Source organism: Petaurus breviceps, unplaced genomic scaffold, assembly GCF_028583685.1.
Source record: "Petaurus breviceps papuanus isolate PSGF00001 unplaced genomic scaffold, PetGlider_PUasm1.0 90977, whole genome shotgun sequence".
Taxonomy (NCBI): domain Eukaryota; kingdom Metazoa; phylum Chordata; class Mammalia; order Diprotodontia; family Petauridae; genus Petaurus; species Petaurus breviceps.
The window spans coordinates 61,794,468-61,804,223 of NW_027187391.1; the positions used below are offsets into that span (position 1 = coordinate 61,794,468).

The 9,756-nt window shown below is 36.2% G+C and overlaps 1 pseudogene; it reads right to left on the minus strand.

Moving 5' to 3' along the window:
- Nucleotides 1–2,792: 2,792 nt before the first annotated feature.
- On the minus strand, nucleotides 2,793–5,645 carry LOC138152872 (transketolase pseudogene; annotated as a pseudogene).
- Nucleotides 5,646–9,756: the final 4,111 nt, after the last annotated feature.

The following is a 9,756-nucleotide window of genomic DNA, read 5'->3' on the forward strand; positions in this document are numbered from 1 at the left end:
AACACAAAAGACAAACAGGGATTTTTCACCCTATGTGAAAGTCCCTCAATTTTCTTTCTATGCTTTTTTTAATTGAAAGACTAAAATAATTACATCTTTTTTCTCCTAAACAGTATGAACAGAGATGATGAGATGCTTACAGAGCACTTTCAAGGAAATAATATTTAATAAAAATCTAAATCATCCCGTTGTTAAATGCCATTCAATGCAAGTCATTTGGTGAGACCATCATTAATTGCTCAGCTGGCAAAAAATAATTATTTTTAGGCTCTTTTTTTTCCAGCAGCTCAGCAAAAGGAAAGTAAAATTTGTCTCTGCAGAACCAGCAAGGAGAGGTTTCTTTGTAGTCAGCATTTAAGGTGACTTCTGATCTGTTGATGAGACACACTTCTCTGGAAAAAAGAGCATATGGCTTTTTTCCCTTACCCTTTGCTTACTTTACAGTTCATTCATAGAAGAAGAAAAAAGAGAGACTCCACAACAGCATAATTTCATCCTTGACACTTTTTTTCTTTGCTAGCGGACTCCAGCAAAAATGACACTGGCGCAATGGGATTTCACTTTCTCCTTACAGAGCAAAGATGTTGCTGATTGCACAGATGTGAAGCTGAAAATGGAGAGATAAAGATTTAAAGGAACATCGACTCAAAATTGGATGTTTTTTGAATTTTAGGGATGGTGTTTTTAGATCAAGTGACATATTATAGCCTCTTTTACACTTGGCAATCCCAAATTTCTCTGTAATGATTATTGTCATTGTAAAGGCATTATTATAAAATCTAGTTTCCTTATAATACTTGGCCTACATTTCTCCTTGGCATTCACCAGATACACACACACACACACACACACATATGCACACACACTCATCCTTCTTTTTAAATGTATTTTCTTCCTTCTATTGAATTTTTAACAGTTCCCAGAAGCATGATAAAGCAGGGACTCTGCTGGATTCCAGTCAGAATACCTGAGTTCAAATCCAGGATCAACTGATTTTTAGCTGTGTGAATTTAGGAAAATCTCTTCATCTTTATAAGACTCAGATTCTTGCTCTGCAAAATGAGGGAATTAGACTAACTGATAAACCCTTAAGGTCCATTCTAGATTTACTAAAACAGATTTTGTTGCCTTTCATTTTCATATTCTTACCCATGTTTTGTATATTCTCAGACACTCAAATGGATTTGTGACCATATCAATTTGGGAGTTCCCACCAATGATGCAGATAATAGCCTGTATATGCTGAGGTTTTTGTCTAAGACCTCTCTTAGCTTTGCTAGAGGCCTTCCACACTTCTCCCAACATTTTAAGGTCAAAAGTGGAGTGTTCCAAGTGATCATCTGTCATCTCTCACTCTTGCCAAATCACCATCCCATTTTCCTTTTTGTCCTACAATTCATTAACCTAGTAATATCAATGAAATATTTGTTGAATTAAAAGAGATTAGCCATAGAGGCACTTCATCTCCAGACTCCTAACTCATAAGAGGGCAACAAACTTGTATTTCCAATTCTGAATGCCTGGGGTAAGGGGGATTCACTGGAAGAGGAGTTTGCTCTTGCAAAAAGTTAGAGATGTTACAAAATCAGAGTGCCTAGACAGCTTATAATGCTGCCCACAGTGTAAGATTATTGATTTCAGAGTCAGAGGCCTTGGTTTAAATCTCATCTCTGACATTATAATACCTATAGGACTTTGAACAATGGACTCAGCATCTCTGGAACTCAGTTTCTTCATCTGTAAAATGAAGTGGGTAGATCAGATGGCCTCTGAGTTCCCTTTCAGTTCTACAGTTTTGATCTTCTGGTCCCTGCTGTCACTTCTGGCTTCAGAAGAAGCCACTAATTTTAAGGTGAAAGACATTGATTCTTGAAGCTTAGAACTTAGAATGCATTTTTCCATGGAAACAAATAATAAATGCTATTTAGGAAGAATTAAAAGAGTACAATTAATACTATACTTCATGTACATTAGGGATCATGTAGACTTTTGTGAAATTATTTGGGAACCTGTTTAAAGATTATTTCTATGGGGAAAAAGCATTCCTGAATTTTGGGAACATAATATATGTGTAAAATGAGGACTATAACTACCTGTGAGCAAATGCAGTGTTTTTCCATTTCTTTGTACCTTTAAAACAACCTATTGACTTTAGAGATCCCCAGACTTTTCAGTCACTGGCTGTGCAGACTGCTATAAATTTTTGAATAAATTATAATGCTATAGAGTTGGAAAAAACTTCAGAAATCACATCCAACTTCCTAGTTTTTCTAGTTAGGAACCTGATACTCAAGCCAATCTACTTTCTTCTATTCCCCTGAATAAAGTAATATTCAAAATATCTCCCTTTTTCTCTCATTTCAAGCTCTGCATGATTGTGCCCATCTGTCATCTATAGACAGGGTCTAAGAGGGCATTGCCAGGGTCATGGAGAGGACATGAAATGCTGGGAAAGGGAAAGTAGGTTAGGAATAGAGTGAGGCCCCCTCTGAGAGGCCAGCTGATGGGGAGAGAAGGATAACAACTGTCAAAATTTGACAAATGACTGATTTTAGGAATCGAAGAAAAACATAGAAAAAGTCCTAGTCTGAAGTTTAGTCATCACGATAGAATTTGTCATGGGCAAAGGACAGGAGTTATTGTCCCTTCCCAACATCTTTTTTTTCCTCAAAACATTTTTATAATTGCTTTTATTTTTAATTGATCCTCAGTAGAAACAAAAGTTACTAAAGATACAGGAATAGAATCTCTCCTTCTCCTTGTTTTGATCTGGAATTATGAGTAGACAAGACCTAAGACAAGGCTGCCTTGACAGCTTCAACAATGGTGTCCTTGTCTATGACAAATATCTTCAGCAGCTCCGCCAACTTCCTGCTTCTTGGGATGGTGATGTCAGGTTCTCCTACCATGGCAGCAACCACAGCTTCTCCTCTGCCACCCTCATAGTAATGGTCTTCCACAGTCAAGATGTGACCATGGGTTACTTGGGCACTGTCTAGGACAAGTTTCTTGTCCAGACACTTAATTGTAAAAGGATCAAGCACCCAAATGTTGACATTTTCTTTATTCAGCTTCTCTGCCGTTGCCACACCTCCATGGAGGGTCACTCCAGCTCCAGTCACAGTCACTTGGTCATCCTTGCCCTTCAGGACCACCTTAGCCTGGCCAATGGGAGTTTTCATTGTTGTTGTAAATGACTGCATTGACTGGGTGGCTGGTCCTTATGAAACAGATGCCCTTCATGTTGGCAGCTAACTCACCTGCTTTCTCAGTAGTCATAGGATCACTTGGGTAAAAGACTGTACCATTGGGACTGCTCTGGAACATGGGAAGATCTTCAAGGGCCATCTGAGAAGGACCATCTTCACTGATGGACATTCCACAGTGTGAGCCACACAGGTTGATGTTGCTATCTGAAATGACTGCCATATGGATCTGGTCAAAGTAGATGCTGAAGAAGGCAGTGAAAGTGTTACAGAAAGGCACAGTCCTGTCCTGTGTGGCACATCCCATGGCAATGCTCACCATGTTCTGTTCTGCAATGAAACACTCAATGAATCCATTGGGATGCTCCTTCTTTTTTTTTTTTTCCTTTTTTTTAAATGCTTTATTAACTTCTGATTTACATCGTTTCCGCCAGATTTTGAGTTACAAATTTTCTCCCTGTTTTTCCCCCACCCATCCCCCCAAAACAGCAGTCCCACAGGATATCCCCACCTCTGATCTGCTCTCTCCCATATTTTCTCCCATACCCGTTTCAACTTTTCCAGTAGGGCATGGTGGATCTCTATATTTCCCAATTACATGTAAAACAATATTGATAATAGTATATATATATTTAAACATTTGATTTTAAAACTTTGAATTCCAGATTCATTCCCTTCCTCCCTTATCACCCACCCTTACTGGGAAGATAAGCAGTTCAGTATAGGTTGTACATGTGTGGCTAATGCAAAACAATAACATAGCAGATATATTGTAAAAGACTGACTATATTTCCCTCCCTCCTATCCCACATCTCACCTGTTCTATTCTCTACTTTGATCCTGTCCCTTTTCAAAAGTGGGTGCTTCCAACTTCCCTCCCCCCTAGCCTGCCCTCCCTTCCATCATCCCCCCTCACATCCCCTCCCCCCCCTATTCTCCTGGAGGGTGAGATCCCCTATTTAGTGTGTATTTCCCTCCCTCCTCAAGCCAGATTCAATAGGAATAATGTTGACCCATTCCCTTTTGCCTTCCTATTCTTCCCCTCCATTGTAACCATTTTCCCTTGCCTCTTCTGTATGAGATAGTTGCCCCACTCTGTCTTTCCCCATCTCCTCTCATTATATCCCTCTCACCTCTTAATTTCACCTTTTAAGTATCATCTCTTCCTGTTAAATTGGTCCCGTGCCCTCTATCTATGTATACCTGTAAACATGTATACACACATTCACATATGTATTCATATGCCTGCATACCCTCATATAAAGACATATATATATATAATATATTTCTAATCCCTTCAACTACTGAGAAAAGTTTCATAAGCTCCTTCTTAAAGAGTTCTGAAAAGGTGAAATTTTTGATGTCCCCGTCCAAGGCAATCACATGGTCACTGGAGTTTCCCAGTTTGGCCAGATCCGTGCTATAGACTTTGAGGGTGGCTAGAGTCTCTCCAACTTTGTAATTTTAGAGAGATGGCATCTAGATGTTGGTGATGTTCACTGTGGGGGCATCCTCTTTGGGGGGGGGGTAGTTAAAATCTTCTTAGTTTGGATTTTGCTGCATATTTCCTCGATGACCTGTTCTGTCATGTTTTTGGGAAGGGGCTTCCCATGCCAAGCTTCCTTCTTTTCCACACCTGATATTCCTCTGCCCTTATATGTCTTTGCAGTAACAGCCAGTGGCTTATTCTTGACTTGGTTGAGGACCTTGCATAATTCTTCCATACTGTGTCTATCCATGACCATGATGTTCCACCCAAAAGATTCACAATGCTTCTGATATACTTCCACATGTTGCTACAGTGAGACAGGGTCACTCTGGCCCAGCTGGTTAATGTCTAAGATAGAAACTAGGTTATCCATCTTGTAGAATCCAGTGAAGGCCATGGCCTCCCATATGGAGCCTTCAGCCACTTCTGCATTATCCAGAAAACAATAGATGTGGTAAATGGTTTTGTCAAAGTATTTGCCTTGTGTAGACCATTTCACATGCTGCTTGAAGCCCTTCACTCAAGGAACCAGTAGCCACATCTGTAAAAGGCTTGTTTAGGGACTGGGTAGCATCTAGAATGGAGGCAATCTTCCTCAAGTTCAACAGCTTAGCCTCTGTCAGAAAGCTAGCCTTAGCCCAGACCACACATAGGATAGGAGCTATATGATACTTGAAGAGCATGAAATGATCATTGCTTTGATCCATGGGATCCTGGAATTTGTACTTCGTGGTGTGGAAGAAAAGGACCTCTGTGATCTCTGCCTCACTGTAGCATGATGTGGGGTGGCCCTGACTAGTTGCAGTGGTGACTTGGATGGAGCTGATGTGTAGCAGGTGGGTGGTGTCCTTCAGTGCCTGCAGTTTCTGTTGGTGTGGTTTATGGTAATATTCCACAGCAAAGAGGGTTTGGTGTGGATCTCGAGGCAGTGGCAGAGGGAGTAGCAACATGAGCAGAGAAGGGGAGCTGAAGAGGAAGGAGAAGGAAGAAGATTCCCTTCTCAACATCTTGAGGATGTCCCCAGGACTAGAAGGAAGTAAAGAGCATAAATGGGGGAAAAAAAAAAGTTTTATCTCAGGGGGCAGGCTGTTATAGGCTGGTGGTATGGAACAATGGAAAAAAGACTAAACTTAGATTACTCCTTGTATGGTATTAAATACCATAATATATATAAAATAAATACCATAAATAATTTTACTGTTAGTAGTGTTCATAGTCATAGTGAAGAAGGAAAACAAAAGTTGACCAAGAGAGTCAATATGTTCTAATCTTAGGACTGTACTGTTTAGAGAATTATGATGGCATTTTAAAAGTTTCCCCTAGGTTATGTTCTATAAATTTGAGGTGGAGAGAGGTTCCATTTAATTAGGGTATGGAAGATAGTTTTTTTTTTTTTTCTCTACTGTGGGCCCTGCCCAAGGAATCACTAGAAATGAGGGGTTTATTATTTTTCTTGATTCTTTAGGGAATGGGATGAGTGGTGGGAGTGTGAGGTGTGTGTGTGTGGGGGGGGAAGGCAAAAGACCTAGAAATACATGTTCTCCAGAATAGTGCCACTAAGACCCAAACAAGAGGAAATGTACTTACTCTGTAGCCACAGAACTGATGTTATTTACATGAGACAGTGGGTTGGCGGAAAGGTCTCTCCAGCCTTTATTGGAGATTAGGGTTGTTGCGGGCTGGAAATGCTTCAGTTAATTAAGTCTCTGACTGGCAGTATGGAATTGTTTTCCACATAACTTTCAGTTCTGGCAATGATGTTTCAAAGCTAGCCAAGACTTGCCTAGAAATAAGAGGCAGAGATGCACCATTTACCAGGCCTTTCAATGATAACAATGTCTAGGAATTTCAGACAGGTTCTCACTCTCCCTGCCATGAGACACAGGATCCTTCCTTCTTTTTACACAATATTCTTGCCAAAAACTCATAACGGCAGATAAGTATTTGGGAACCACTTAGAATCCCTTGTTTATATTAAGACTCAGTTCCAGTATCAACTTCTCTATGAAGCCTTTCCTCCTTTCTAATTGTTAGTGTACCTGTCTAATTACTTCATATTTATTTTTATATATTTACATATAATTTTTACTTAAAGATTTGCTTGTGAATGTATATGTGTATATGCATATTGTTGTCCCCCCTTGGAAGGTAAGCACCTTGAAGGAGGAGACTGTTTCATTTTTGTCTTTATATTTCCATTCTAGCATTTAATCATCAAACATTTATTAGATATTTACTTAGCACAGTCACTGTGCTAAGCACTGGAGGTATAAAGAAAGTATTTTTTAAAAAGTTCCATTACTTAAGAGAGACAATTCAAAAGAGAAAGAGAGCATGTAAATAATAAGATATATTCATGATATATATGGAGTATTACTGTTCAATAATTTCAGTCTTGCCCAACTTAATGATGCCATTTGTGTTTTCTTGGCAAAGATAGTAGAGTGGTTTGCCATTTCCTTCTCCAACTTGTTTGGTGAAGTTCATTGTCTTAGAGGAGTTATTCTGGAGAAGATGTATTTCTAGTAGCACAACATGCTCTCTGTTAGAACACAAACATATGTAACTGCACTTTCAGAATTTAAAGGAATAGTTGAAGGAGTCATTTGCCAGAAGAGCCTTATCTTTTGAAATTAATTGGAAAAGTGCATTTTAAATTATCAATAATTGATCTACCATTAAAAATCAATGACCAGTCTCCACCTTTATGAAAGCACTATTTTGATGTTATGTTAAGAAGTAAGGTTAACTCTGGTGTTTGTTTTTAACTATACCAGATGAGTGCAAACTTTGAAAGATTGAGAATAAGTATGGTCTCTTTGGAAAGATAATTAGACTTTAAGTTTGGAAGATTAGGGTTTGAATCCTACCACTGACTCTAATTTTTTACATTAGGCAAGTTGAAGAACTTTTTCTAAGGCACACTTTGAAATTCTGCATCTAAAATGCAGATAACAGTATCTCCCTTACCAGAGTATTGATTTGACTAATTCTTTCTTTATTAGATCTAGACCATAAATCAGACCATAGAATAAGTAACAAGTGGAAATATGATCTAAATTTCAAAAGTCACATCATGATATGAAGAAATGTTATTTTTTCAAAACTATGCTGAAGAATTCACGATATATAGGAGATGGAAATAATAGAAAATAAAAGAGGAATTTTTTATTATATAAAATTGAAAGATTCTTGCACAAAAATAATCAATATATTAAAGTTAGAAGAGAAATATTTAGTTGGGGAAAAATAATTGAAGAAACTTTCTCTTAAAAGGATCTGATAGCTAAAACACAAAAGAAACTCATTCCAAAAGATAAGAATGACAGACATTCCCTATTATATATATGATCAAAAGCTATTAATTGGCAGTTCTCAAAGGAAGAAATCCAATATATGAAAAATAATTTGAAATCCTTAATAACCCTAATTTCTGACAAATTGGTTTTGAATTTTCAAACACATTTTGTCAAATAATAAATCTCTACCGCAGTAGTCTGGGACTTAAGTTTGGTTTATTAAACTATGCTATTATGTTCATTTATTTCTATATGTTGTGAACACAATTTATTCCATTCATTATCAGCTCTACTTTTTATATAATAATACATAGCTTTGATGATTACTGCTTTGAAGTATAAATTTGAGAACTGGTGCTCCTAGGACCCCTTCACTTTCATTTTTTTTTTATTCCCCTAGCCAATTTTGTCCTTTTTGTCATTTAGATGAATTTTATTATTGCTTATATATGTATGTCATTATTTCCATAAAGAAGATTTTAAAGTTGTATTTATATAAATCTTACTTTTGTTCTGGTAGACAGACTCCTAAATGTTTTGCACATTGAGTATTTATTTTGATTGGAATTTTTCTTTCTATCCCATCTAATGATGTTTCTTGGCTAATATATAATAACATTGATGATTTGTGTAGGTTTATTTAATATCCTGTTACTTTTCTGAAGTAATTTTTAAATTAATTTTAACTGATTCTCCAGGTTTTTCTAGAGGTAGCCTTTCCTATTATCTGCAAAAGAGGTAATTTTATTTCCTTTTTATCTATGCTTATTCCATTAATTTGTTTTGATTTTCTTATTGCTATCCCTAACATTTCAAGAACTATAGAAAAAAATGGTGGAGATGATGAGCATCTTTTCTTTGCCCCTCTTCTTATTAAAGAAAAGTTTTACTTTTTCTTTATTAAATACATTTTTTGCTCTTGATATTAGAAAAATATTATTTGCTATACTAAAGAAAAGTCTATGTATTCCCACGCTTCATAGTAAATTTTATAAGCAGAAATGCATGTTTAATTTTCCCAAAAGTTTTTTGTGCATTTACTGAAAAATAAAATTTTATGGGTTTTGTTAATAATGTCTTTTTTTTAATAGTTTTTCTTAATATTAAACCAGTTCTATGTTCTTTTTATAAATTTGGTTATATTATCAATTGATGTGTTGCTATAGCTTCCTTGTCAATATTTTAATTTACATTTTATAATAATTATTCATTAAGGAAAATATATTATGTATACTAATACACACATATAAATATTAATTGTCAAATGAACATTAGTGAGAATATACTTTGTAAATCCTTTTGGTCCAGAAGATTTTTTTCTCTATAAGTAAATTTGTGATTTATTCATTTTTCATGGAGAGGGGGTTGTTTTTCTGTTCCTCTGGGTATTTTAAGTTTGGGATATTATATATTTCATTCAAATTTTCAGTTGTCTCAGAAAATGACTACCCAAAATATTTCTAATAATTCCTTTTCTTTATTTTCTATATGTTGTAATTTCTCATTTTACCCCTTTTTAGTACTATCAATATAATATTCCTACCTTTTTAAAAAAAATAAGACTAGCCAAATGTTTATTAGTTTAGATTTCCTATTTTGAGTAAGTTACCATCTTTTTATTCATTCAATAGCATTTAACCTTCAATTTTGTTAATCCTTTGTTTTCCAGAATTTTCATTTTGGTCTTTCTTTCTTTCTTTCTTTCTTTCTTTCTCTCTTTCTTTCTTTCTTTCTTTCTTTCTTTCTTTCTTTCTTTCTTTCT